The sequence below is a fragment of the Eubalaena glacialis genome, chromosome 7, assembly GCF_028564815.1.
Source record: "Eubalaena glacialis isolate mEubGla1 chromosome 7, mEubGla1.1.hap2.+ XY, whole genome shotgun sequence".
In the NCBI taxonomy this organism is placed as follows: Eukaryota; Metazoa; Chordata; class Mammalia; order Artiodactyla; family Balaenidae; genus Eubalaena; species Eubalaena glacialis.
In genome coordinates, this window is record NC_083722.1 from 99,218,035 (window position 1) to 99,243,223 (window position 25,189).

The 25,189-nt window shown below is 36.4% G+C and overlaps 1 long non-coding RNA gene across 1 annotated transcript in view; it reads left to right on the forward strand.

The window, feature by feature from the left end:
- LOC133094809 (uncharacterized) overlaps positions 1 to 25,189 on the forward strand; it is a 466,764-nt gene that overhangs the window by 149,303 nt on the left and 292,272 nt on the right. The window lies entirely within an intron of this gene.

Below are 25,189 nucleotides of genomic sequence, written 5' to 3' on the forward strand. Positions count from 1 at the left end.
CATTTTATTTAAATAAAAATATATGTGTAATATAATATATAAATATATTTTATCTTTGAGGAATTGTAGAAAAATTTTGATGTTGATACTCACTGGGACTACTTTTCCTTATGACTTATGGGATTAATCTATAACTTATGTAAATATACAGAAAGCAATAGCAATGGATTTTATATTAAACCATAAGATAGGTGATTTTAAATGTACTATGTGGCCCCCAAAATTCATTTACAAATAACATTTTATTATTAATCTCATTTATCAGTGCATTTAAAAACTATACTTTTTAAAGTAGGAAAGTTAACTAGCTGAAGTTTATTATCTGAATGACTAAATATAATAGGCAATGCATTTGTTTGTCTTCCTTCACATATTTATTCAGCTGTAAATCTTGGCATTTTATGAAATTTATATTTTTGCTGTGTTAAATTCTAATATTACCAAAATGTGCATTTTGGAACACAACTTACCCCTGTAAACGTTATTTTATATGTTGTCATGTTAGTGATCAAATGGTTCTGTTCTTAACAGCAACTATCTCAAAAATCATCTTTTTTGATTTTTCAACCTAACACGTTTATATTTTGTACAAAGTTCTCTGTCTTCGTTCCTTTTGGTTTAGTGCATACATCATATACTGGAGAATTATCAGTTTGTTTTAGCAATTTGTACTTTGGTAGTTCCATGATAATTACATGATTTGTATTTGGTTACCCAATTGCAGATAATCCTGTGGCATTACAGAGTTTAATTTATGGGGAAGATCTTTAGACTTAAAAAGGATTACTGACCATTTAGGAGTGATTAATTAATCAGTATAAAATTGAGTCTTAACTGTATTAATGCCTTTCTAAACTACACAGAGATACATGCACAGACACACATATTAGCCAATCCCATAGCAAAAATGACCAAATTACAACAAAGAGGCTGGTGTCCTACTATTTTGGGCCATCACAGGAAGTAGTGAGCCAGGGGTTCTTGAGTCAAGTGTTTTGAGACTGTTCTTGCTCTCCCAAGCTGTGGGATCTTGAACAATTCATTTTCCCTAAAGTTCACTTTCCTCATTTGTATGGTTAGTGTGCCAAATCATGATTTGTTAGGTTCCTTCTTTTCCTGAAATACTTTCGTTTCTTACTTCAAAAAGCTGAAGTTTAGAGGTGAATAGTTTCATATTGGTAAAACTGCTATGAATTAAGAGGTGACAGGGTAAGGTAAATTCATTTATTGGGATAATCATGTAGAAAGGTTCATTGATTGTCTAGTCAGCAGTATTTTTGTTTACTTACTGAATTCGGGGATTTGGGTGGATCTAGGAAGGCAGGCTTTCCTCCCTCTGTGCCCTTTTGTCCTACCTGACATGGAGACATAGGATTGATTCATTTTGAAAAATCTCTCATTTTGAAAGAATCCCTTAAAACCTTGTTAGCTCAGGGTTATCTTTTATCTGATTTCTCTCTTCCTGTATAGGTTGCAGGCTGAAGAGCATTAAAATATCTATTTTCTTAGTGATTTCCTTTTCTAGATTTGAATAATTCACTTGATTCTTCCAAGATACTTAGATGAAAGAGTGTTAACTAGGGATTGCTAATTTTAGTTACTTTTGTTTGAAATTAGAAAAATAAATGCAGTATATATTTAGTCTGAAGAGTAAGCCCTCATATCCTTTATCTGGTCATTTAAAAAATTTTAAATAATGTTCAGGCACCTTTTCTATTGTGAGGTTAGATATTTGCTTGACATTTGTTTTTTCCTTTTTCCTTCCCTTTATTAAAAAAAAAAAATTAAATGAAGTCAGTGAATAAGTAGAAAGATCCATGTGAGTGTTGGGCTTGTTCTCATTGACTGCTTCTTTTTGCTCCCATTCATATATTATTTTAAGCTTACCTCAAGCATTCCAACAGCGGATATCAAGTGATTGCTGTTTTATACCAGAGGGGATTTTTATGAACCAGGCCAAAGGATCCACCAGATCTCTCAGACCATTTTTCTAACTTTAACATTCCACGATACTACAATTTTAATCTTTTAGTTTAAATCTAAAAAATTACCCTCTTTGTAGGTGAAAAATGGTAAGATGGTGTCAATTTTATATGGATCAGCCTACATATCAGTTATTCATTGTTGAGAAAAAATATAGCTCATCTGTGAAAATGGTAATTACAAGCAGCAAAGCTTACTAAAACACTAACTTCATTTAAGAAAACTTAGTTATCATCGTGAGTGCCAGGTATTAAAAACTATATTTTAAATATTTGTAAATCAAATAGGAATAAAACCTTCATTGCATATCTTTCTTTTTTCAGGAATTCTTTTCCTGTGTCTTATGAGACAAATCATAGGCATTACAGTTTGAAATCAAGTTCATTGTTTTCTTTGCAATTGCTACATAGCTGTTGAATATTTGCAGTAAGTTTTCATGGCTAATGAAGTGCATGCTTGATTATATGCCATTAGTAAAAATATCTTTTTATGCCAAATGGTGGTTTTCAGCATGGCCTTGACAAAGGTAACATAAATGTGCTATTTCCCTTCAAAGGAATGCAAATCAGTAGAAGCAAATTTTAAGGGAAATATTTAAAAATAAACAATTAAAATAATGGATATTTTATGTTACTTATTGGAATTATATGAACATACAAATAGAGCAGCTAGATATACTTATTTTAAGAGGCCAGTATAATACTAATTAGGAAAGTGGTAAATATCATAAGTATTCTAGTGAATTCATTCCATTTTTAGTACCTACATCTTATTGCTGAGTATACTGTTGGATAGATAGCTATAATGCTGACCCTGAGAATCTTCCACGGTTACTTTTCAGTTTTTCTAACCATCACTTCATGTTCCTGCTACTCTTGCTGCTTGTCACTTGCTATTTCACCCAGTGTTTGATCCTACCTCTCTGCCTTCTTTAATTCAGTTTCCTTTGTCAGGGATACCCCTTTCTTCCAGTCCTTACCTGTCAAAAGTTCTACTTATCTTTCTGTGTCTAGTTGAACTCCTTCCTGCCTCTTCCAGGAGGCCATCCAGTTGCCCTCTAGTCAGAACTTGCTGTTCAAGGTCATTGCTGTCAACTTGTCCTTCCATCTGTAGCTCATCTCTATCTTGCTGCCTTGTGACTAACAGATTCTGTGTCCATTCTCCAATTTGATTGTGTACCTCTCTTCCCTGTGTTCCCTGCTTTGGCACAAATCATGCTTTCGATTGAATTGTTCTGTAAAATTAAAACTGTACACCAGACAAGGTAGTAGAGGTTCAGGCTTGATTTTTCCCACGTTGGGTGTGTGGAGTGGGTGGGCCAATAATTTTTGCTTCTTACTTTTAAAATGATCTCACTTATCCTCTTGTTTTCTGCTTCGTTGGATAAATCATCTCACACCACCATTTATTTAATGCAAACAGAGTTCCTAAGTGTTGAGAAATATCAGGAAAAAAAAAAAAAGAATGCATCTGCATGCATGGTCTTAGGTATCGGGCAAGAGACCATGAAAAATGTATATTGGTTCTGGGGAGAACACAGTTATTTAAAAGGGAGTTAAATAAGTAATATTTATTTTATCAAAGATCAGAGGCACATCTTTGGTAGAAATCACAGGGCGATAGATGCTTTCTTTGACCATTCTGTTTCTTAATACTTACTTAATTTTAAAAACAGCAAAATTGCCAACTCTGATGGCCACTGCAGTTTCATAGAGTTACTGTATGCATTCACATACTTCATCTTATTGGATCCTCATGTCACACCATGAGATTAGTAGGGCAGAAATTATATACTATTCAGATACAGCCAAGGTTGTTATGAACTCTGTGATATTTTTTTCAAAGCTGATTACAAAACCATACTATTCTTTTATTAAATGTTAGTCTAATATTTAATGTCTATTATCTCTATGCATAATTTCAAAAATAAAGTAACATCTGTAATCCAAAATGCAATGGCGTAATTTACAGCTGTATACTTATAGCTGTATCTTTTATAACAGATATAATAGCAATTCTGATAAAAATTCATGGGCCAGTGTGCCACGTTTCACCATTTCACAGTTCCCTATTCCTCTGGACAAAGGGATTAGAATAAGTGTAAGCCTAAACTCTAAAAAGGACCATCAGAGGATGAGGAGAATGAGGATGAGGATGGGGAGCTCTATATACAGGAAGGAGGCTAATGTCCATCAGATAAAGCTAAACCAAGGTACCCAGATAAGAGGGTGAACAAGGAGACTGGGAAAGAGTCTGGAAAGAGTTGAGTCCCCACTTCTGTCTTCTCAGGTCCTGTTTCCTGCTACTTTGTCCAGTCCCTTGAACTATATCCTTGGGTATTTAGGAGCTACAGAAACCAATAATTTACCCTTTTACTTAAGCTAGTTTGAGCTGGGTCTTTGTTATTCAATTCAGAGTCCTGACTCATAGAGATAAAATTATTGATACAACTGAAGTTTTCTTTCTATTCCACTTCCCATTCCTCTTTTCTGTCTTTCCTTTCCTTTCTTTCTACTTGTCCTTTTATCCCTTCCCCTGTCTTTCTTCCTCTCGTTCACTGTTCACTTGTTCATTCATCCATCTATGCGTGCATTCATCTAATAGTCATCAACTGTTGAGCATATATTAAGCGTTATGCTAGGTTCCGAGGAAAAAGAGATAAGCAACATATAGTCTTCGTTCTCTTTGGAATTAAATTTCCTCTTTTTGCTTTTAAGACCTTGTTGTTCTGGAAAGGGAGGCAGAACCCAGGCCAAACATGAGGGAAAGATCATAAAAAGAAATCCTGAAAGCATATGCCTAATATTTTAGATTGGTGGAAAGATTGAAGGTATGAAGGGTGAATTGGAAAGGGGTCATGAAAAAGTGAGCTTAGAGGAGGATTTTTTAAAAAAATAAATTTATTTATTTATTTATTTTTGGGTGCATTGGGTCTTCGTTGCTAGGCACGGGCTTTCTCTAATTGCAGTGAGCGGGGGCTACTCTTCGTTGCAATGTGCGGGCTTCTCATTGCCGTGGCTTCTCTTGTTGCTGAGCACGGGCTCTAGGTGCGTGGGCTTCAGTAGCTGCAGCACGCAGGCTCAGTAGTTGTGGCTTGTGGGCCCTAGATCACGGCCTCAGTAGTTGTGGCGCACGGGCTTAGTTGCTCCGCGGCATGTGGGATCTTCCCGGACCAGGGTTCGAACCCATGTCCCCTGCATTGGCAGGCGGATTCTTAACCACTGTGCCACCAGGGAAGCCCTAGAGGAGGATTCTTATTAATGACAATTCTTCACCAAGTTCTAGGCAGATGACAAATTCAAAATACATAGCTGTGCATCATTTAAATTGGCAGAGGTAAAAAAAAAAATTGTACTTTGAATAGTAGATTGAATCTTCTTGTACTCTATTATCGATACTAGGTATGGGTAAAGAGGGATTTGGACATGTTACCCTTTCTTCTTTAGTAAGCATTGTGAGAGACTAATTATACAGTACATCTCAGAATCACTGCCTTGTACAGGTCATTGTAATTTCACGAGAGACCAGCTTCAGAGGAATTGATGAACTTCTCCTGGAAACACTAGGCATGTGAAGAAATTCAGTCCAAGTCTACTCACATGGACATTCCCAAGTATGGTTGTAATTTGGAGACAAAAGATGGAAAATTTGAGCCCTCTTATCTGTAACACTTGCTCTTACAAAAGTTCTCAGCTAAATTAACTAGTTGGCAAGCAGGTCATGGTCTAGTTTTGCCTCATCACTTCAGTCTTCTAAGTTTCTGTGTTTCTTTATTTCCACGCCTCAGCAAATGGGGTTTCTCTCTTTGGGTGTGTTATACTTCTCAAAAGGCTGTCCTCTTATACTTGGTGAACTCGTTCTTTGAAGGCCTACCTCTTGGAAGCTTTCTCTGACGATCCAAGGCAGAGTTGGCCTTACTTTGTAAGTGTGTGCATCTCTTGCTCATGTCGGCAGACTCTGCTTTGAGTTACTGTTATTTTATTTTTCTCTCTCAAATGAAACAAGGGCTCTGTTAGAACAGAAACCTTTTATATTCATCTTTATATGACCAATTTCCAGGCCCATGCATGGGGTGTATTGAGGGTTTAATGTTTGGTGAATAAATGAACAAAATGGAATGAATGAGACACAGAGTGTAGTCCAGTATGGACAAGTAAAAGGTAATGCCTGTCTCAAAAATAAGGTCAAAATAAATATTCCGATATTTGTAGATGTGTTATTCTTCAAACTTTTAGAATTGACATGTGGAAAGTACATCGTTCAAATTCTTATTTTATAAAGTAATCATGTTACAGACGTTCCTTATGATCTATGTTCAAAAAGACTGTGCAATCAAAAAGACTAAGATATGCTGGTTGCCTGCAGGAAGATATTTGAGACAAAGCTGAAAGCCTTATGATTCATGATATTTCATGTTCAATGTATGAAAAGGTCTTGTCAACCCAGTACAGTATTTTAATTGAAAAGTATTCTCAAGTCAAATTGAGATGTATTATATATATTTTAATCCATCTACCATAATATACACAATGTATGTATGTATATTAAATAAACTAAGAGTGTTCTAAAGCTCAAAATATATTCCTGTTTCAAAGACATATGTTCACATATTTTGAGGATAGGACCCACTCCCCTACTCATAACCAGTATTTCATAGAACATATTTTGGGAGTTGCTGATCTAACAGACGACAAACTAATAATAGCTTGATAGGGAGGAAATGAGGCTGAGTGAATCCCCAATTGATTTGTGGTTTTAAGCTGCCATTTTAGAATCTGAATGCTAGAGAAAAATAGATATATTGATGAAATAGTCAACACAGCTTAACAGATACTTTCTGAGTAGCCACTTTGTGCCAGGTACTTTCTGGCACGTGAAGATGCATGAGATAGGCAGGTTGAGAAGTATCACAATCGATAGGTCCCCACATGATAGTTCTCATATTTTCAGAAAAAGGCAATGACAGTGTGCACACTGTATCTGCACGTGATTCTCCTGCTATAATTAATTTCTTAAAAGCTCACAGTGCATTGAAACTCTTGTAACTGTTCGTCAGAAGTACAGACATTGAAGTAGGCAAAAGAAAATCGCTATGAGCACTGAGTTTTAGTAATTTACCCTGTACATGTTTTTAAAACTCCTACCGTTGTACTCGGAAACAATAAAAATGAGTGCACATATTTTTTTCTTCAGAGAAATGACTGTGTGGTGAAAAATTCTAAGTTTAACTTAATATTTCATTTTATTAATTGAGTCTCATTGGTCCTATGTCATGAAAAACGATATACCTTTCAGCTCCCTTTAACTAGGTATCCTGTCATCAATCACGAGCTGTCTAGCTCTGCTGAAGTTTTCATATTTTTTATGACTCAGGGCACGCGTCTCAGTAGTAAGTAGAGGTGCCTTCTGAGAATTAGCCTTCTGCTCCCACCCCTTCCTCTGACTTCGCAGCAACGGGCGGGCACATAGGCAATACGCATGTGTGTGCGCGGGTGCTTTCTTTCGCCCACACTGTCACGTTCTTACACTGTCCCATCCTCTAGATGAACACCTTCCTGGATGCTGATGATTGTCAGTAATCCTAGTTATTTTCCCCAGGTACAGATACGATTCTTAACCTCATATTCTCTATTAAGATGCTGTTTAACAACAGTATTGATCTATTTCCTTTCCATTTTTCCTATAATTCAAACTGTACTCCCTGCTTATCTTGGGCATGCTCCTCCTTCAGCCATCTCCCCTCCCTGAAATTTTGACATTCTGTGTCTGAGCTACAGTAATGTGCACATAATCATGCAATCATTTACTTATTCATTCAACAAATTGTCATCAAGGCAGTGTGCTAGCTGTTGTGGGAATCATAATGAAAAAAAAAAAATTCCTAATGCCTCTTATTCTGAAAGGAAACTTTTAATAGGGAGACTTTTTTGCCATTATATTTAAAAAATTTCTTTTGCATAATGGAACGGCTGTTTTTGACATTTGCTTTAAGTAGCTTTCATAGATACTTACTTTGATTCTGGCACTTAGCTATGATGGAAATGATGGAAGGCACGTTTTTAACTGAGGATATTTGTTTGAAGGTGCAACATAATTGGGATATATAGGATTTGTTAATTTACCACCTACCTCTGTAACACTGTAATAGGGAAAGACTATTATAGTAAGTAAAAAGATACACTGCTATTATAATTGCCCATAAATAATTTTTTTCATTAATAGGAAAAACAAGATGATAGATACAAGCAAATGACTCTACTATCAGGTAGAATACAAGATGAGTTCCTAGAAGAGGTATAGAATGAAGCCTGATGGGAAATTCAGAGAAGGCCAAAATTACTTCTCTCTGGGATTCCAGGAATAGTTTTATGGAAGGGCTTGGTGATGAAATTTCCTCAGTGACTATGGCTGGGATGTGAACATATAGAGATGTTGGTGATGGTCCTTGCAGGCTGAGTAAGTAGTACAAATATATACACAGAGCTATGAAAAGCTTTGGGGCATGGATGTGAACAGTGAGAGGAGGAGGTCAGTTAAATACAAGCATAGAACGGGGAAAGAAATGTCTGTCATGTGTGAAGCACATGCACATTGTGTTCTGCTATGTATTTAGGCAAGTGTCTCTTCTTGGCTCTGGGAGGTACATTTGCGTGGCTAGCTTTCTCCCTGGCCATCGTGCACAGTCGATTCTGTTGATAAGTTCTTGCCGATGTAGTGACTGCAGTAATCCTTGAGTTACACAGGCCTCACCAGCCCTGATAGAATGTTGAATGTTCAAAAGAAAAATCTAAGTACCTATTAAATCATCAAATGCCGTTGCATGTTTATGAAATCAGGTGAAAGCCAGTTTCTACATTGGAGCAAATCTGCTTCTCTGTACTCGGTTGGGGTTGTAAGGAGGGATTACTCTGCTCCCCTGAGAAGATTAAGCTGTCATCTCGTTAAATACGGACTTAAAATAATGCTGCCAAAGCAGCTGCCTCTTGTGATTGATGGTGATTGATGATGATGATGATGGATGATGATAGTTTTGAAATCAGTTTTGCAGGGGAAATGGCTGTTTTTCTCTTTGGCTGATGTTGTAATCCGGATTGGGGATTTCTTGTCATATTAGGTATCTTTTTGATTAAATGGGAAATTGCTAAGGACTGTATTCTCTATGCTAAAATGGCTCTAAAACTGAGCTATGGGGCAAATGATAATGAGTTGTTCTGTACATATTAGTTGAGTGACAGCAGTTATTCTGGGCTTTACAGTGTCCTCCATTGTGAGTTATATTTGGGGAATAAATAGCAACCCAAATCTAGACAGAGAAGTGGCAGACAGTGTGGTACTTTGAAGATAATAACATGCCTTACTAAAGTCTTACAAGAGTGTTGACACACATTAATATACAATGTTCTCTTCAAGTTCCTCACGGCTTATACACTTGTCCCCTCTTTTTGGATTGATCTTCCCCCCAGATATCTGCATGGCTGGGCCCCTTACTTCTTTGGATTTCTGCTCAAATATTTTCTCGTCAGAGAGGCCTTCCTGGCTCATCATCTCTAGAAGAGTGTCTGTACCTCCTCTGTTTGTTCTCATTGCTACATAGCACTTTTCACCCCCTGAGGTGTTTATTTATTTATTGTCTCTTTCCTAGGATGTAAGTGGCATCAGGGCAGAGACTGAACTGTTTAGTGCTATAAACTGAGCGCCTGTAAAATTTTCTGCCCCATAATAGGCACACAATTAATAATTGTTGAATGACTAGCTGGATGAATTTTTATTGTAGGCACAGAGGGGGCTAAATAGGGTGCTAAAGATGATTTAGAAAGCTAGTTAATATTTGGCTCCAGAGCCAAACTCAAGAATTTTGGTTTATTAACACAAATTGTTTTAGTTTGTATATACCCAAATAATACAGGCAACAAAGAGCCCTGAAAAGGAAATGGAACATTTCCTTACTTGTAGGTAGACCACTTTCACACATTCTAGAAAAAAGGAATCAATCTTATTTATACAAAATCACTGGTAACCACTATTGCATACCATTCCATTGTGTAAGCCAGAGCAGATGCTGGTCCGAAAAAGCCATGTTCAGAAAGGACAGGGAAACAAAACATACCCCCCACCCCAGTTTTTTTTAGAGGCCAATAACATTTGTATCCATTGGGTAAACATGATCAATCAAAGCTTTACAAACTTTATATGGGCTGCTTCCTTAACAAATGTGTTTTTTTGCCTTGGTCATTCATCATATCTGGAAGTTTGGATGATAAGCTTGAGCACTCTCTTAGGTTAACACCGAGAATAGCTGCTTGGTAGCTATGTAAAGGGAAAAAGCTTGTTACAGTGGCAGAACAACATGTATTCTCCAGACACCATAACATAGCATATTGTAGCCTGTTGATATTTGTGTTGGCTGGATGTGGTGAAATGCAGCTAAATTTCAGGAGGAGGATTTGTTGTAATGGGGAAATGAGATATGTGTGGAACAAGCGGAGATGCAGATGGTGAAAGTATTCCTGTGAGCCCTCCTAATGCATGAGGGATTTTCTGATGGGACTGAAAATATTAGTTGCTGAAAATAGAATCATCTACTGTTTTAAATAAGCTACCTTAAAAAATCGCAGAGGGCCTTAAATAACCCAAGATACAGGTAGCTGCTGTTACCAGCACTATTTAGAGGGATTGATGAACAGTTTTGTGCAGGAGGTAAAGAAGTGCTATGAAAAATGGAAAGTTAAATCACTGGAAGCAAGCTTATGGTATCACATCCAGAGAACACTGCACATAAATGGTCTATTGCAGAGTGGTCCAAATCATGCTGAGACCTCAGCAGTGAGATAATAATCCAGTTGTATGGCATCTCATGAATACAAATGTTGTTTCCCAGATCAGTTAGTGCTAATGAAAGAGAGCAGATAGATGGGTGAAGAAGACAGGCTCATTTATTTTTTGTGGTAGAACTGGTAAGGCTGGGGCAAAGGATCTAGCTCATTGGGTCAAGTTCAGACATTTGAGGTTGATAAGAAAAAGTGTGGAGAGCATTTGTAATAGCTTAGATTGGGCAAGAAGTTGAATGGAGGGAGAAGAAGGGAGTTGTGGAAAAACATACATTGAGATCCAATGAGTTGGAAGGAAATCAAGAAAACAGAAATCTTAGACCGGAAAGTCAGAGGGTGAGAAAAATTGTCCCACGAAAGTGTGGTTTAGATTTGCACTCACAGTACTGTAGTACTCCTTGCCATAGATATTTTCTTTTGAAAAAGCTGCAAACATACTTTGACCTTATCCTCTATATAATGAGTGTTGTTACTGGGCCTCACTTCTAGATTTTATTCTTTTCAGGATTCCTGCAGAGGGACTTTGAATCATCCCTATGTCTACTTTAGCTGGGATGTGTGCCAAAATGGAATTTAAAATAAACCGTCTCTTAGTATCTCCTCATCCCTTTCCAGGGACTTGCACATCGCCCTAAAATGTTCTCAGTGTGGGTTTTGAGTCTCATAGAGAGAAGGTGGCTTCTTGACAAAATAAGGTATCTTGTCACTGGCCCTTGTAATTTAACTTTTCTACGTAAAACTACACTCATTTCTGTGTGGCCAGTTAAGAATATAAGCTTTTAATTTCATGAGAGAATCTTAGATTTAAAAGGACTTGGGAGGATGAACTAGTCTTTAATTAGTAGACCAGGGATGAGGAGGGTGAATCAGTGTTTTCCTTTAAATGGCCTGGCTAATTCATAGCAAAATGGGATTGGAACCCAGGTTTTAGGACTGTGGCCTCGGTGCTCTTTCTCACAGGGAGAGCAGAATGGAGTGTTGGTGAGCGTTAAAATTGCAACTGTCATCTCTATTAGCTGTGTGACCTTAATCAAGATATTTACCCTGTAAACTTTTACTTCATCTGTAGCATAGGGTCGATAATAATGTTTAACTTACGAATTTGGCTTGAATGGGATAATAAATATTGGATTGGCCAAAAAGTTTGTTCGGGTTTTTTTATAACATTGTGTGGAAAAACCCAAACGAACTTTTTGGCCAGCCCAGTGTAGGATTTCGCACAATGCCTGCAAAGTCTTTGAAAATAATCAGTACATGATAGCCCATCTGTATTATATTTTTATTGCTGTGTAACAAATGACCACAGATAAAAAAGCTTAGAATAATCCACATTAATTATCTTGTAAATTCCCTGGGCCAGGAGTCCAGCATAGTTTAGCTGGGTTGTCTGCTCAGGGTTTCATAATGCTGAGATGGAAGTATCAGCTGGCCGTGTCTTCATCTGGAGGCTGAATTAGGGAAATAACTGTTTCTAAACTTCCTAAGATTGTTGGCAGCATCCATTTTGTTGGAACTGTGAGACTGAGGTCTGGGCCCCTGGCCTTGGTAGCTTTCTGTCAGTCAAGACTGTTTTCAGCCCCCAGAGGCTGCCTCTTGTCCTTGCCACGTGATGTTCTCTGTAAGCACCTACAACACAGCAGCTTACTTCCTCATATTCAAGAGGACAATCTCTGTTACTTGACATCTCTCCTTTTAAGAAGGGAGCCTGTCCCTTTTAAGTTCCTACCTCTGTAGGTCAAGATTCCAAGAGAATCTCCCTTTGGAATAACTAAAAGCCAACTGATGTGGAGCCTTAATCCAGTCCCCTTAGTCATATAAGGTAGTGTAATCTAAGGAGTGAAATTCATCATATTCATACCATCATTAATAGGGAGAGGGTTACAAAAGTGGTATATACCAAGGGGCAGGAATCTTGGCGCTGTCACAGATTTCTGTCTTCTTCAGAGAACTATTATTGTTAATTTTTATTAATTATTCTCATTATTATATACTTCTGAGGTTATGATGTCTGAGAGCTCTGTAATTAAAGGTGATTCTATGATAATAGTGGGAAATAAAGGTAACAAAACTGTCTTGGAACCTTTGCTTGTGAAATAATTTGCATTGTATCCCTCTTTTTTCATGTTCATTTGGTTTTCGATTGCATAACCATATTTAAAACGTACTAAATGTTATCCCCCCAAAACTATTACAGTTCTTCTTAACATGTCCCAAATGAAGACACAAGTAGACGGTGATCATGGAAACCCAGAATATAATACTCAGTGGTCAATATAATTCCTAATTCTTTAAAATAGAAACTTTCACTGATTTTGTTCTTGTTCTAGTTAATAGAGGAAGAGAAGAAATTATTTTAAAAGAATAATTAGTAATGGCACTTGTAAATATTACACATAAATCTGAGGAAGAGAAATTCTGCTTACAATGCTAATGTTGCCTTGTCACCTGTTTACAGAGTGTCATCATCTAAATATTTTCAGAATTCCAAATAAGAATGTCTTACTATTTACCATAGAAAAGAAGCTAATGAGAACAATGATCCTTCTGACCAGTTATTAAAATGTATTTTCTGTCCTATAAGCTCTGTCGTTAATTTCCTGGTACACCTTGAATATGCCACAAGCAATTTGTAATAACATCAATTAACATTTGGGAAGTTGAGCATAGCCATCTAGGATATTAAATATTTGCTCCAGGAATGCTAATAAAATACGGTGACATTCTGTTTCCAAAGTATTTTTTAATGGTAACAGCAAAGTTAAGGGGTATCAAATGAACGAAGGAATATCTATTTAGATTCATTTTGCTCAATTCTTCTGATTTTTGTGTTCCCATTTGATGCTGACCACTCTTACTTACATTTAGAGGTCCAAGTTTGGAAATAGGGCTCTCAGGGCTACATCACTAATGGTCCCTTAGGAAATATGTCCTTGCATAATCAAGTCATTAAGGGGACTTTCGTAATAAATTGAAAGAATGAATTTGCCCTTCCGTCTACTTCCTCATAGGTCCACTGCCATTTCTGTATTAGGGAATTTTTGGATAGCCAGGAAATAAATTATTATTTAATTTAGCTCTAGTTATAAAATACTATGTAGTCTCTTCTCTTAGGGTTACAAGTTGGCAAAAAAAAGATACTGTTCGATTTTAAAAAATTGAGTTAGTACTACTAATTTTTCTTGATTTGTAATATATTGTGGAGGCAGGTTTCATATTTTTCTGTATATTATACACCATGGATTCCACGGAAAAATAAAGTTGGTTTAGTTTCTTAGAAGCAATGCCCTGGAGCATAGATAATAAAAAGAGGAGGCTGTGTTACCATTTTAACTAGTTGTCTAGTTGATATATTTTTATCCAATATATTTTATGTAATAAAAACCAACCCTTAGGAAAGTGAGCACATCAAACTGTTTCACTGATTCGATTTTATATTGACCTAACCTAATTCACATCATCTCAATATGTATGGCATTGTAACCTGTGATGATTTCTACACACACTCTACATTCATATTTATAGGAGGTGGAATATTGCTTGGCATATAATAGGTACTAGATACATACTGACTTAATGAATGAAGGGAGTATACTTATTAAAGCCAACAGTCGCTAATGAAATGATTGAATTTATTTTTCCCTCCAATGTAGTTGAATGGTAAAAATACTCTTGATAAGGTTTTTGATTATAACTTAATACAGTAAGTCATGTTGAAAATAAAATGGACTTATTTCCAAATGAATCTTTAGCAAAACATTTAAGTGTTTACGTTACATTTATTACATTTTTGTATATCACTTTTGGGACCTTATTATTGCTTTATTAATTTATAACATTATGGTATTCCGTAAATATGCTTCCATACATTCACAGTATTTATATATCAGTAAAGGTAAAAATTACCTTCTACTCTTCCCTTCCCTTTCTTACATTTCCATTGATTATGTTCCATACATATGAACCAGAAAAAGGAAAAAAAAGTTGGAAGGCGTTTATTGAAAGTGAAACAGTATTGCTTGTAATAATGGTCAAATCATAGAACATCACTTTGATTTTACCTTTTAGCTCTTATAAAATATGTTCTCTTTTTCTGGGTTAAACTGTAGATTTAACATGGCTGATGATTAAAAGCCCATCCACTGGGGAACTTAACTCACGTACTTGAGTAACGTGATAAAAATGCTGAATCCCTTTAAGTACAGATTGGCTTGATAATTGTATTTGATGATTCAGTGGTCTTCCATAGCATTTTTGGTTCTTTCTAAAGTCATCAATACTGTTAATATCTAAAGACCTCAGAAAAAAGATTATCTTAAATTATTTATTACTTCTTTGCTTGCCAGGGTGTGTTGTTTTCTTACTTAGTTGCTTTTAAGCTAGTTAATTTAATTTTTAATTTGTTTTGTTATAGAGACTATTATATTCACAAAAGCATAGTAGATAATATATGCAAAGCACAAAGAAAAAAACCCATATTTAGTAGTTACACGATTGCTTTGAGTATATAAAGGCCATTAAAAATAATTTAAGATCCAAAGAGCATTCCTAGAGTCTAGAATTACTAGCTTGGTTTTCTTTTAACTGAAGTTGATCAAGGTGACTAGATTCTAAATCTCCCGTGTACTTTGTGCTATGTAATTATTCTAAACATATTGAAGAATTTGTCAGTGTTTTTAAACGTGTTTAAACTACTTCCATTTCTGCTGCCTTATTTTTCCGCCCATTAGAATGAACAGTAACTTTATTTCCGAAAGAAGTAGCCTTATTTCCTTTAAAAATTTTTTGTTTTTGTTAGGGGTTGATGTTATGGTGTCTATGAGAAATGAGATCAGAAATTCAAAAGTGATACTACGTTTTAGTAACAAAGCAAAACAACCAATATTCTGCCATATGATTTATGCCCTAATTCTAGAATTTCTTTTATCTAGCCTTTGATAAATTCACTGCTAAAAGCTCTGCTCACGAATTTTTATTTAATTGAATTATTTCCTTGAAGCAGAATACAGCTTTCTACTATTAATCTCCTCTTCAGTGGAATCAGTATGACCATAATGTGCCAAGAGTTCTTATTAATTTAACATTTTCAGTTATATCTGCATAGCTGATAGATGTCTTGTTACTTTCTGATATTCTGATTCAAGAAGTTTCATTGAGTATTGCAAAAATATTGTTTAATTTTTTGTCCTATTAAGCATTTAGATAGATACTTCCTAATAAATAAGAAGTAGGCCTAGATAGTTGTTAGATGAAATATTTTATTTTAGGATGAAATACTGCTTAAGAAAACAATGGGAGAGTTTTCCTACCTTTTTAATCATATCCTCCTGCTCGATGCACTTTATTTGCTCATGTTTGTGAACTCACAACCCGTACTATAATTGGCTTTGAACATCCTGGATCACAAATCCTATATTTAATAATTCTATTCACACAGTCTGTTTCTCACATCATTTCTGGAAACTCTAATCTTTGGCTTAACAGATATTTTGAATTAGCATCTCATGTCTTAACCTTATTTCCTGACCTTTAAAATTTTTTATTTTTGATTATTTTTATTATATATTGATCTGCTCATGTCCCCCATTGAAATGTGGGGCTTCGATGAAGAGTGGCCCCCGCTTGCTGCAACTAGAGAAAGCCCTCGCTCAGAAACGAAGACCCAACACAGCCAAAAATAAAATAAAATTAAAAAAAAAAAAAAAAGTATGCCTTTAATGAGAGAGCAGTATAAGATCAAGTACCTTATGTTTAAAAACAAACAAACAAACAAAAAAGAAATGTGGGGCTTATGAGGGCAGAGACCTTATCCATTTCATCCACCATTACTTCGCAGATCCTCAGGGTGTCGCTAGGCCTAAGAGGGATTCTCAAAAAACATACAGATATATCACATGATGGTTGTTATTAATATATATCATGCCCTGTGGTTGTTAATATCACAGCAGGTGTTGTATGCTCTGACAACAGTTCTTTTTCTTGTATTTCATTTAGTTCTTATAACCTTATGAGGTACAAGTACTATTATCCAAATGAGGCACAAGTACGAATATCCAGTATTATCCAAATTATTGTATACTCTGACAGTTCTTTTTCTTGTATTTCATTAAGTTCTTATTACCTTATGAGGCACAAATACTATTATCCAGATGAGGAAATGGAGACTTAGGTTAAATAATTCACCCAAAGCTATATTGCAATAGTTAGCTGATTATTTAGTGATTGTTTAGTCTCTCTAAATTTAAGACTTTTTGACTTCAGACCCCTTTCTTTTAACTTCTCTTCTGCATGCATCCCCTTCCCCCCCCCCCCATATCTTTATGGGATCTGGACATGTGTTTGCTTTTGGACCTGAGCCTAGTTTTTTAAGTCAGTATGTGAACACAAATTAGGACTTCACTAACCAGATGATAAGGGAGCAAGGAGAGACCAGTGAAATTTGTCTCTAATGTTGATGATAATAAGTAACACTTGGATAGCACGTTATGTTTTTATAAAGAGCTTTGCCTATGTATTTTATTGAGTAATCATCATATTACAAGTTGGGAACTAGGCTCGGAGTTGAAAATGTTAAGTCTGCATCTGATGGGTGAGTGGCAGGCCTGAGACCCAGATCTAGGTATTTTGTTTTCATTCTCCTCTGTTGCACTGTGGTACCTGCAGGTAGTTCCCTTTTTCCCATACTTCTTTGTTTTGTTTGTCCCTTGGTTTTGGGAACTTTGCTCTATTATTTTCAAGCTTTTTTGTTTTCGTCACCAAGCTTTCCCACAGTTTCTACAGATCACTGGACTTTTGTAATATTTTAGGAAATATAAGGAAGGTACTTGGCCATAGTTAATTTTTTTTTATATATGTTAAAGACTGATGGGCCTCAGTTTCTTATCCACAAATGGAGGTAGCAGTTCGTTTACTCTACCATACAATTTAGCTGTAGGATTAAATCAGGGTTTCTCAGCCTCATATACTGACATCTGGGGCCAGGCAGTTCTTCGTGGGAGGATGCCCTGTGTTTTGTTAGGTTTGTCAGTAGCTTCTACCCAGTAGTACCTCCTAGTTGTGACAACCAAAGATGTCTTTGGGCAATGACAAAATTTTTACCTCTCAGGGGAAGCAAAATTGCCCCTGGTTGAGAACCTGTGGATTAAATTAAGATAATGAATGGGAAAATGTTTTGTAAATTTTGAAATACTCTTTAAATTCAAGGTGTTATTAGGCTGAGCTTTAAGAACAATAAAAGTTCACTGAGGTGAGTGAGAAAAGGAGGCATAAGAGAAAACAGTGCAGATGTATTAAGGACAAAAGTTGGCCCCCTACTGTTACTGCCTTGTGAAAGCTCACTCACTCCTATGCCTGCTATAAATTCCTTGCTTTTGCATTATTCTAAGCAAGTATTTAATATAATGTTGCCTCTTAACAGGAGTTCCCATTACAGATTTGAGTTTTCATTACTTTATGAAATATGCTGCAGCACATTCACCGCCATATGATGAATAATTAAAACTAAATTGCAGTTGTCAAAATAAATGAGCACACCACATTTGGAGATGGGGAAAAAATCCCTAATTTTTTCCCACACGGTTTATTGCATATTACTCCTATTTGTGGTATTCGCTGGTATGTAGTGACTCAAAGTTATTATTCAGAGTGAGAGCATTTATGCTATATTAGCTTTGTTGAATTGAAATTATAGAAGGTGCCAATTAAATTTAAAGGTCTACATGTTCGTTTGTCTACTACTCAGAGTAAGAATCTACCAGTCCTCTGAGATGGCATGAACATGTTATGGCTCACACCGTTATTATCAAGTCTGCTGATATTCATATATGAGATGTTATTAAAATGACCCATTCATACATTATATTATAGGCTTTAGTGGTGGGGCTTTGAGAAAGCAGTCCAAGGGAAGAATGTGAGCATCTTCTCCATCAAGAATTTTCTACTCTTTTATTTTAATGTAACTTGCTGCATTTACCATCTGGGATAGAAGCTTGAGCACCAGCACCACCTATTCCAGGCTGCAGAGGATCTGTTCAAAAATTATATGGAATAGAGCAAACAGTGTAGGACAAGCTCTCTTCATTGCTCTTGCCTGGCAGTGGAGTATTGCTCAGATGTGGAAGTTAGTTGTTTAATTTTCAGACAGAACTGTGTACCTTGAGAAGCTAGACATCTTCCACTTGTACTGTTTTTTGTTTTTGTCAGAACTGATCAACTAAATCTGCCTGAGTGTCTGTGTGTGGGATGCATGTTGAAAGTGATTTTATTTTTGCCCAGTAAGTCCCAAACATGCTGTCATCTTCATTTTAATTTTCCTCTCCCATAGAGTGCCTTTTGCAACTTGCCTCACAGATCACATTGTCTCTACTTATTACCCAGGTCTTTCTCCAGCTGGTAAAATGCACTTTTTTCCCCTCAGCGATATTCAGAGTTTTCCATTTAGTTATTCCCTGTATGTTTCCCTTCACTTTTAATGTGAAAATTGCAAATATATTTCTAACCCTTCTGTACAACGCTTTCCATTTATTGAAAACTCAGGCTATATAAATATAGAAGGGATACCTAAAAAAGTTTCATCTGTTTTCAGCTGTGTATCCCCAACTGGACCAGTTTTTCCAGATAATTTTTTCTTTCTTTGCAATTTCATTTGCATGATATAATTCAGGAAAATAAAAGCTATTTTTTTTTGCAGAATCATTTTGTGCAGCACACTTTCTGACTAACAAAACACTACCAGAGCCCACTTACACTTTTTTGCAATTTTATGGGGGGGGTTTATGTAAGGGAATGAAAATCTTAATGTTGGACTAAGGCAAGCAACCCATTTAGGCACCTGAGTGAAGAGCAGGTTTTATTAGCTTGGACTTGTCTTATAACCTCTTTGTGCCATGTTCTTCTATTTAAAATGAAAATTCTATCATCTGTCCTTGTCCTGCACAGAGGATTTTTGAGGTTTCCAAAAGTGAGGTATACAAAGATGTGAAATACTTTTGCAGTTCCATGTTTATTTTATTTTTCAAATGCATTTTTTTAGAACTTTTTCTGATAACTATACTATCAGACCCAGTAGAACTTTAGATAACATTTCTTCATACAATGTTAGGTAGAGTTAGAGTTGGCTGCAAGAGAAAGAAAATCCATAATAGCAGAGACTTAAATGAGATAAAAGTTGATTTTTCCTTATCAAGTAAAAGTCAAAGTAGGCAATCCAAAGTAGTCACAGTGTTGCAGGATGTTAGGGATCCAGGCTTTGTCAGACATCATCTTTGTGGATGGAGCTTTGGTGTCATAGACGCATTCCAAGCAGCATAATAGAGAAAGGGAGCAATTATTTTCTCTTAAGGGAAGTTCCCAGTAGTTGCCATACAACTGCTCCGGTTAGTGTCATGGATCAGCACTTAGTTATATGGTCATGTGTAGCTTCAAAGAAGACTGGAAGATATAGTTCTTCTTGTGGCCCTGTGCCGAGCTCAAATGTCTGCCTTGTGGAGGAAGACTAGCAGTATTTTCCCCACAAAATAGTAATTTTAATATATCCTCCACTTGAGAATATTGCTGAGTAGATTGTGAACTACATGCAGACAGGGACTAGTATAATAAAATAATTTTGTGTTATCAGTCTTAACTTACTGCGACACCAGAGCAGTGAATAAATAGTCATTGAAGATGCACACAAAGAGTATTTTTAATGTGAAATATGACTAAAAAGGAGACTGACTTTTTAAAGTTTAAAACAATTGTACTCAATCAATCTTTATTCTTCCAATAACTATTGAACCTCTTATGTGCTAAGTACTGTAGTCAGATTACTAGAGTTTTTCTCAAACTGGTAACTATGATACAACCATTTATCAAGGCATGATGTGGATTCCTCTTTGGAAATGACGTTCAGACTTAAATTTTAAAACATATCAATATAAGAAAATAATTCTCTTCACTACTCATTTTGTTCTCTTAAAACCTGCTTTTGTTATTTTTTGCTCTGACAGCTTTCTGATTCTTCCAATTAAAAAAAAAAAGAAAAATCTACCATAGTAGGATGGTAAATAGTAGAGATATCTAGAGACCATAGTAGAGATTTGGTCCCCTTGAAGGATTTTTAAATAAGGGCTGTTAACTGTGATTGAGGTTCTCATACTCCTGAGACAAGGAGCCTTAATGTCCTGGGATCAGGTTAATTAAATGTTTCATTTATTGAGCTCTGTTGTTGAAGGACATATAATGCCTTCTATGCAAACTGATTCATTGGTAAAGAACAGCATTGCTGTTTTGAGTTTCCTAGAAATGTCACAATATTGGAGACTTCTCAGAGGATTGCTGGAGAGTTCTCAGCAGGGGAAGGTCATATGTAGTAGCAACAGCTGCCACCACACTCAAGCAATATGCTTGGCTTGGGGTTTTTAGATACCAAAAGAGTATGGGCTCTCACGTACTAAAACCAAAGATGAAATTGCCGAAGTTATTTTTATGGTTCCTCAAATATAATCGAGCAGTGGAGTGATACACTTATTATTATAGAATTTTAAAAGGGAAGTCAGTTAAGAATTAAATGCATTTATTGTCATGGATCTGTGTGTCTCAAAGAAACAAAGAGGGTGCTTGGGGAATTTCCCTTTCAGGGGTGTAAAGAGCTTCTGATGACGGAACTTTGCCTGTGTCTAAAAGATACCATTCGCCTCCTTTTCTGTCTCCTGTGCCAAATATGACTGTGTGGTGTAGAAATTAAGCATAACAACCACTGAAAGAACCATTTCCTGAGGTGATACAGCCATTTAGGAATAAGTAGGTTTCCTTTGAATTGACCTGCATGTGTTTGTAAAAGAAGCAAAAGTATCTCCTCTTCTCATAGGAAGAGGACTGTTTCAAAGAGCCATTTTCTTTCCTAACAAAGAAATTCATACTGAAGACAAATCAGCAATTTCACAGCTGGTTTGTGAAATCCTGAAATGATGTATACAAATCAAAGCAGGAGAGATTCATTGGGAATGAAAGGAATATTTGAATTGCATCCCAAATTCTAATAGGATATTATTCCATGGTTCTACACCATTATAAACATGCCGTGTATGTTATACATGACAATCCTATCTCATCTATGACTCATGAACTTCATGAGAAAGTGACAATTTGAAAGCATAGAATTTTGGGATTGGCTGGAACTGTTTTCTAATCTATCTCCTTTCCCTACTTTCTCATTCTTAATTGACCATGCTGATCCCTCTCTAATACATTCCTCAACAGCTATGTGATAAAACCCATTGCTTCCTAAGGTAACCTATTAGGTTTTTGGAGAGTATTAGATTTTCTTATGTACATTGAAAAATACCACTTTATTGATTTTGATTCTGCCACCTGGAGTCACATAGGACCAAGGCTTTCCATCTTACACATTAATAGTCCTTATATATTTATATATTGTTGTCTTGTCCTCTGGAACTTTTTGAGTCTCAGGCGAGGATTCTAGCAGTGGAGGGGATGAGAAGTGATCATATTCAGGATATGTAGCAGCATTAGAAGGTATGGCCCACAGGAATTGATCATGAGATAGATGTGGGCTATGAGAGAAGGGGCCATAAACATTTTTAACCTGAACACATTTTCCTATGTGTTCAATATACTAGATTTGGTGCAAAGTCAAACATGCATTCAAATAGTTGCTCCATGATATACAGATAGGGCTGTTCTGTAAGTCTAAGAGAATGTTTGCCAGACCTCTTAGGGCCAAATAGGGCCATAAAAATCGTGTTTTGACTTGAGACAGCAGTTCTATATGTTCATTATGGATTAAGATTAGATATTTAGCACTCAGCTTTATTTTAAGTCTAAAAATATACTTTTTGTTTTTACATCTTTATTGGAGTATAATTGCTTTACAATGGTGTGTTAGTTTCTGCTTTATAACAAAGTGAATCAGCTATGCATATACATGTATCCCCATATCTCCTCCCTCTTGCGTCTCTCTCCCACCCTCCCTATCCCACCCCTCCAGGTGGTCACAAAGCACCTAGCTGATCTCCCTGTGCTATGCGGCTGCTTCCCACTAGCTATCTATTTTGGAGGTATATATAAGTCCATGCCACTCTCACTTCGTCCCAGCTTACCCTTCCCCCTCCCCATGTCCTCAAGTCCATTCTCTACGTCTGCGTCTTTATTCCTGTCCAGCCCCTAGGTTCTTCAGAACCATTTTTATTTTATTTTATTTTATTTTATTTTTATTTTTTTAGATTCCATATATATGTGTTAGCATATGGTATTTGTTTTTCTCTTTCTGACTTACTTCACTCTGTATGACAGACTCTAGGTCCATCCACCTCACTACAAATAACTCAATTTCGTTTCTTAAAAATATACTTTTGAATGTCCAGTATTTACATGAGCGTGATTCCACAGGACTTAAGAGACAGTCTTTGATAAATTACCAGGGGATACATTTTCAGTCCAGAAATATTACTCCCCATTTACTACCACTAAATTTTCAGCTACTTTGAGAGCAGGAATTTGATTCTTTTATATGGTACCTGTTGGATACCAGGAACACAGTACATGCAGTCTGAACTATTGTTAAATTACAGCAGGAGTCTGCAAGTGGATTTGTTATATAAATTAGATTCTAGTTAATATGTGATATATCTAAATCTATCTAGCTATGTCTGTCTGGGAGGAAAATAAAGAACTAGTCTTGACAAATCTCAGTCTCTTTATAATATTTTACAGTTCTCTTACTCCTTTATCATCCATGGGCAGGCAAATACCATTATGCCTGAAATTCAAATGTGTAGGACAGAGTAGGCAGGAATCTTAGGTATATTTCAACCTTTAACTTTTATCTCTGGGGTAAAAAGCAGTTGGTTCTCTCCTGTTTATACACGCAGAGAGGAAATGAGGTGACTAATTACTTTGCGATAAACAGGTTTCTCCACCTATCCACAAGGTAGTTGAGAAATCTTAGTGCCACTATGACAAATTAACTAAATAGGCATCTGTCGAAATGTCTGATGCATTAGTTGCCCTTCCTATAACAGAGCTGGGCTGCCTTGAGAAATAAACCCAGACTGAATTCCAAATGTAGGTATGTGCCCCAAACTAGCATTGTTTTCAAAGGTATGCCCTTCAGACAAGAGCAGAAGTAAACTGCACATTAAAAGAATTAGCACTCAGAGGCCTTTGTTTAATCGATGGTTAGTTTGGTGGTGATTGCACAAACTCACTACATTAAATTTAATCAGGGATGTTTTTGGCATGTGGGTGGCAAGCCTACTGATTAATTCATTTATATTCTGGAAATGATATGTTCTATGGGGTGCATTTCCATAGTTTGGCGATTCTACAGTGTGCATCTCAGCATCTCTAAATCACTACTTTGTTCACAATCTCAGAGCCAAAGTCTTGCTGGATGCTGTGGACTGATTAGCTCACCAGGCTAAGAATGACAAATGGGAAATGGTGCCATTTTAGTTCATCTCTGGAAAAAACACCAAAGGAACAGTTTAGATGGCTGTAAATACTTGAGGATTTTGATGTTACCCACTTGAAATGCCTTAAGTAACCAATTAGGAGTGGAAAGGGAGATCATGATAAAATGAGAATCTTGAAGAATATACCTTGGTCAATGGGGTGCTGAAATTGGTTAAGTATACCCTATGTCTATGATGTAATGGATTACATTAAGCCTGTGACTTGTGGGATAGAAGAGTCTGGATAGATTATAGCATTAACTCTCTATTTCAAAATAATGAAAGGGAGACTCTAAGAAGTTAAGTGACTTTTTTTGGAAGTAAAGATAGTTTTGTAGTAGAGCTTTGAACTCAGTTTACTTACTGATCCTCTTTTCATAGCAGGTTTAAAGTGTGTGTGTGTGTGTGTGTGTGTGCGTGTGTAGTCGTGGTGGGGGCGGGAGGCTAGTTTCTATACATTCGGGGACAGAGAAGTAAAGGAATATGTGGGATCACCCTGTGTAAAAATGTCATTTGACTTCAAGTGTGGGGATGGGACAGGAGTACTTGTTATGACCTATAGGACCCCACTTAGTCCATTTTCAAAGATGTTTCACAGATGGCTCTAGGAGGACTGCTGGCGAGGTATATTCATGGGCACTGTGTCCATGCTGATTGACACAGTGACAAGAATATGGTTCATTGTGATCACTTTCTGGTATTAACCATGTGATTTGCTTGAGGAAGACTGAACTATGCACTGTGACAGAAAATGGATCTTAGAACTACCCAGGATGATGACATTTCTTTCGTGGGTCCTGGGAGGGACAGACCATGGCTCAGTTCCTTGTGTTCTACTAATCTCTCATAGTCCAGCTGCCTCCTGAAATGCAAACCAGCCATTGTTACATATGTGGGCTATCAGTAGCTCATAGGTTTATAGGCTGAAGT